Below are 6,000 nucleotides of genomic sequence, written 5' to 3'. Positions count from 1 at the left end.
CCCCAACCCCGATTTCAGAACCATCTGTTGGCGTTCTGCGCGAGAGTGCTGGGGATGGAGAGGCACTTTGAATCCGGACACCGGGCCCAGGTGTCCCCTGGTGGAGTGGCAGTCACAGGCTGTGTGATGAAGGAGGTAGAGTGGGAGCCGTGTGGCACGCTGCCCATCCAGGCTCCTGGTAAGGGGCCAGCTCGCACAGCCCAGCAGGAATTCAGGCAGACCTGCTCTTCCCAAGAGAAGCCAGGTCTCCAGGCTTTATGTAGACTCTCCCCCTTTTTAAGTATTTCAAACTAATTTAAATCCTTTTAAGTCATCAGCATACACCTACTCCTAGAACCCAGCGATTCCACTTATAGGCATTCACTTCAAGTGAATGAAAAACACTTGCCCACAAAAAAGACTTGCACCCAAGTTCATAACAGCTTTGCTCATAATAGCAAAAAACTGGGAAACAGCCCAAGTGTGTATCAAGAGAAGAACGGGTAAGCAACATGTGGTAGTCGTGCAGTGGAAAACTCTTCAGCAGTGAACAGGGGTGGACCTCTGACGCCCATGGCGACAAGGATGAGCCTTGGAAACCTGTTGAATTTAAGAAGCTGAACACAAAAGAGTATTGTGTTTCCATTTACAGGAGGTTCAAGAACAGGCAGAGCTAACCATCTCTGTAGATAGAAACCAGAATAGTGCATGCTTCTTGGGGTGCGGGAAGAGTGGACAAGAAGGAAGTTTCTGGAAAAGTGGCCAGTGCTCTTCATGTTGACTGCATGGGGGTATGCATTTGTCAAAACTCATCAAACCATAGGCTAAAGGTCTGCATTCGACTGCATGGAATCATATCTTTAAAATTGTATCTTTAAAAATAAAAGAAAAACTTTCAAAACCCAACGCACATCAAACCTAGACTGTCCGTGGATTACACTGCGTCAGCAGGCTTGGGTTTGTGACTTCCGTGCTTCAGTGAATTTTTACCCCTCGAAGCATCCAGGTGGAGAAGCACATCCCTCACCAGCAGGCGGGATGTGATGTGATAGGGGCGGGCGGGATGGGCAGGAGGGTCCCCCTCTCCAGATTGCTGCCCAGCCCATGCAATGGCACCATTTCGAATTTATTGCTAGGATTTTGACTTTCCTTCAAACGCAGTTTAGAGGAACATGTTCACCTCGTTCAGAGCAAGTGACAGTGACCTGTCAGCCTTCCTGTCTTCTTGGTCGGGGGACCTGTGCCGGCTGGGGTCTTGGGAGAATAGGGACAGAGGGCATAAAGCCCACCTTTGCCCTGGATCAGTCAGCCAGGCGGCTAGTGGAGTCCATCCTGTTCCTCCTTTCCTCTGCGAGGGTGTAGGGAGTGTGGGCGAGGAGGGTGCCCATCCAAGAGAAAAGGAGGCAGACGCACGCATGGAGCATCTGCTGTGGGACCGCAGAGCCAAGGAGCTGGGGGGCTCAGACACGGGGGAGATGGACAAGGCAGTTGCTCAAGGTGCACAGTGGGGAGCGGGTGGCCTGGAAGCAGGTACCTGGGTCTCCCGGGGCACGGATTGCTGGAGAGCTTGGCTGGGGTCAGAGAGCTGAGGGTCAAGAGGAGTTCGGCTGGCAGAGCAAGTGCAGAGGGGGATCTAAACAGCAGGGGCCAGTAATCTACGGGGAGCAAGGAGGCTGGCGTGTTTGCTGGGTGGGGGGAGGGGGGGGCTGGAAGGGGAGATGGGGCCACCACCCAAACCCACCCGGCCGTCTGGCCTCAACCCTGAGGGCAGTGGAAGCTACTGAAGAGTAGGATGTGACAGGATTTTCATTTGATGAAAATCGCGACCTTGGCAGCCTCGAAGGCCGGCTTCAGAGGGGCCGCTTCCTGCCTTCCCTGCGGGACCCACAGGGACCGCACACAGATCTGGCCCCAAATTCGGTGGGCTTCTCATCCCCGCGACACACCCGCAGACCGGCTGCTGCCCGCCACACGCGGCCCCCAGACTGAGAGTACATTCTGGACATTTTCAGAGAGCAAATGATTGATGGAGGTGGATTCTGGAGGCGATGGGAGCTTTGGAGTGGGCAGCATGAGAGGGACTTCTTAGATCCGTGCGTCCTGTCCAAAAATCTGAATCACAGTCCTTGACTGGATGGGAAGCTCAGTTCGCTCCCCGATGCTGCTTCCTGGGCTCCTGGTCCCACGCACGTCTTCAGGTGCCTTTCAAACAGCAAACAGAGCCATCAGGCTGCCCAGCGGCTTCTGGCTCCAAGTCAGACACGGTGCCTTCCTCTGCCAGCTCCCTGCCATCCTGCCTCTTGAATCTCCCGTGTCGTGGTCCAGTCAAAACAGGTCTTGTTCACGCAGCCAAAATCTATACTCGTGCGGCCTTGGCGATGCACATATTTCTTCCTTTCCCAGAAGTTTAGTGGGATAGGGTGGGACTGGTGAGCTGCCCAGAAGACTGCTGTAATTGCGGTGTTTCCACCTCTCCCCGCCAGGCTCGTCCTGGGCCTTCAATAGGCCCCAAGTGCTGGGGAGCAAGCCCTCAGGCCAGGCTCTGCTCTGTGGTGTTCTTGCTTCTCTAAATGCTGCACGTCTAGGGTCTTCTGTAGGATTTGCCTTCATAGCCAGAGCGTCAGCCTGGAGCACGGCTCTGCCACTCTGTGACGCTTTGATAGTGTGCCCTGCTTAAGCCCGGCCCATCTGCTCATTCACTCATCTGGTCATTGCTCAACAAATGAGTACCCACCATGTGCCCTGGGATTGTCCCCAAGGCTCCCCTTGGACCGGGGTTTCAGACCAAAGACAAGTTGGTGAATGGAGAGGAGGTGGGAAGGGTTGCTAGGGCAGGGTCCCGTGGGAGGTGCAGGGTGACAGCACCCATTGTGCCCCTCAAGGACCCCTGCCCTGCTGCATATGAGCTGTGAGGATGGACAGTCTGGCTTTGCCCAAACTCAGTGATGGTCCCTGTGCAGGGACCCTTGTTACAAGGAAGCACCAGGAGCCTCTCCAGGGAGATCAGGATTCTCTCCCTGGGCTCCCAAAAGGCTTTGCTGGGAGGTGGAAGCTGCGTGTGTGTGTGTGTGTGTGTGTGTGTGTGTGTGTGTGTGTGTGTGCTTTGCAAGGGGCTACTGTGGGAATGAAAGGCAGAGAAATTATGCCCAAAGCCAGGAAAACTGATCGCTGGTAATTGACGGTGGGCCTTCTTACTGAGATGTCAGAATTTAAGCAACCCAGTGATGTGCTTTAGATGCGACAAGGTGCACAGCTGTGCCTCAGAAAATCCCGACTTTGCTCTTGGCTCAAGGGTGACATCTTGCACCGATGCAAAGCCAGTTTTTACTTGATTTTGCTGATTGATCTCTTGACCCCAGATCCAGATATAATATCATCGGACCACAAATATAAGCAGTTTTTTCTCCACCGAATTTCTGCCGTTTGGTTGCCAGCAACAGAAACCTACTTAAGGACAGTTCAGTGTACAAAAGCAACTGCCTTGGTCTGACCGTGGGTCGGTATTTGGGTTTTAGAGCCTGGATAACTAGATAACTCTGGATCTAACCTCGCCTCAGTTTATATTAGATAACAAAACGACACACTGGGCTTTGGAATGACAAAATGGTCAGTGGCTTCTGCGGATCCCCTGGCCAGCTGGCCCGCCCCCTGGGAAGCCCTGCCTCCACTGTCCTCCGGGACTCCGACCCGCTGGTGCCTTTCCCTCCGGTTTCGTGTGGATCGAACTACCAAGAGCACAGCCCTGGACAAGCTCACAGCGCTGAGGCTCCTGGTCCAGCCTGGGGCCACCGGGAGGGATGGACTTTACTGGGAGCCACGTGAGTTGAGAGGCGTGGTTAAACCGTATCTCAGCCTGCTCAACCCAAGGAGAGGGCATTTGTGCGCAGGAGGTTAGAGGACCCAGGCGCTGAGACCCAACGTCTCGGGTGCAGGTGGCGTCCATCTTCCATGTGCTGTGCTGGCGTGGAGGAGACTGTGGCCTCCTCGGCGGGGCCAGGATCCTCATCCTGTGAGCCTCGGCAGCCAGAGCGAAAGCCCTGCGGGTTTGGGAGCTGCTCACAGAATGGAGGCAGAGGCTGGATTTAATGGAAGCTAAAGTGCAGTGATCGGCTGGCACCTTGTTCCACAGACACCTGCAGCCTCAGAGCGGCTTCTGCAGCCCTTCTCCCGGGGCCGCCTCCACCCTTCCCCAGGGAGTGGGCGCTCCGGAACGCACGCTGTTTCCAGAATTAGCCCAAGCAGAGCACTTGGAAGAAAGTCAAGCTGCAGCACCCTCCAAAGCCGAGAGTCTGTCATTCAGCGCTCCTGCCGGGACCCAGGGTCACACAGCGATCTCTTCTGCTTGCTTGCATTGTGCCCAGGAGTCTGGCCACCACCCATTACAGGACCTAGGTTGCCTGCTACAGAGGGGAAGAGAAAGGTCCAAAGACACCTTTAAAAATGCTCTTGGGGGGAAGCAAAGAAGGAAAAAAATGATGCTGGAGTTCCAAGTTTCTTACTGGATCTTTCCCCTTTTGCTTCTCCTGAGGCTGCTTTTAGGTGAAGGGTCACCATCTTTATTTGACGTTTTTGTCGATCCTACGTCTTTTTCCCAAAGGCTTTGATTTCCAGTGTAATCAACCTCAGTTTTCAGGAACGATTGTAGAATGTGCATTTAGTTATTGATCACTGGCCGAGCTCTGTGCCCAGGCGATCGGCATACTTGCTGAGTTAAATTAACCCAAGGCTGCAGCAAGGATATCTAAGCAATTAGATGGAGGGTGTCGGCTTACAGTCCCTGGAGGTAGGGATGGAAGTGTCGGCTTATTTACGGACCCTGTTTGAAGGACGTCACAAATTGATTTACTGACACAGCCCAGGTGAAAGCTGAGTGGAAGGCACAAGGTAGAGGAAGTGGTCTTACCTGATCATCCCCTCGGAGGTGTCCTGACCATATTCTGAAGCCCCGGAGAACTCTTCACATGCCTCACTTAAAGCACAAGCCCCTCCTCCCTCAGCAGCACCTGGGCTCCCCAGGGGCACCCAGCACCCCTACTCCTTGCAGGTGCGCTTGTTAGGCAGGACCCTAGATGAGGGCCGAATGAGAAAGCAGGGCAGGCCAGGGCTCCCCAGACTCTTTGAAAATGGTGTCTGTGCCTCTGAGAATCTTCCTGCAGCGGCAGGTGGATCCACATGGCCCTGATGGGTGTTCTTTCCAGCTGTTAGTGAAATTCGGGTCCAGAAAAGGAGGCATGGCAGCTTCAGAGTGGTGAGGGCCTGTCCTTCCCCGACCCCAAGCCGTCCCCCCGGCAGAGGCCCAGGCCTTCCCTTGGCCTCCTTCTGGCAACGTCCCTACAATGTTACTGGATGCTTTGCAAACTCTGCCCTCCCCCTGTGTAGTACCTCCCCGCCACGCTCCCCGCCCTCAGGAAATGCAAGACCCCAAGATGGCATGACTCCCAGGAGATCACATTCAAGTTCAGAAGAGGGAGTAGACGGGAAGCCACATGGATCAAAACCCACCCGCTGTAGGCACCAGCAGAGACCGCCAGGGCGCTGGGCTAGGGTGGAGAGAGCAGAGCTTCCCAGGGCAGGGGCAGGGCCCTGGAGGTCGGTGTGCTGCCCAAGTGCACGAAGGCATGGGTGGCGTCCGCCCAGGAGAGCCGCGTGGACAGGCCCGAAATGATGGCTCAGGTGGAAAGAAACCACCATCGCTGAAGAGTCACCCTCAGTGAGTTTGTAGTGCTTTGGGCTGTAGCACCAGGACATCGCCGTGAATATTAAGGTACAATATGATGAGAACAAAAAAGAATCCTAGTACCTTTCCCAGGGAGTAAAGATCACCATTCGTATTTGCTACACATAAATTGATAGCACCCTCCCCTAGGGCCATGGTGATTTCGGATTGAAACAGTAACAAGAACTGAGAAGGCATTGGGGCAGGATCCTTGGTGTCTGTTAATTGTTGTTTGCTTATATCTGTAGAGGTTAACTTTCTGTCTTCTGGGCCTTTTTTTCTGGCTCATAAACAGTTATTCTGCA

This window comes from Phocoena phocoena, chromosome 16 (assembly GCF_963924675.1).
Source record: "Phocoena phocoena chromosome 16, mPhoPho1.1, whole genome shotgun sequence".
NCBI lineage: Eukaryota > Metazoa > Chordata > Mammalia > Artiodactyla > Phocoenidae > Phocoena > Phocoena phocoena.
Note: the sequence above shows the minus strand (reverse complement) of the source record.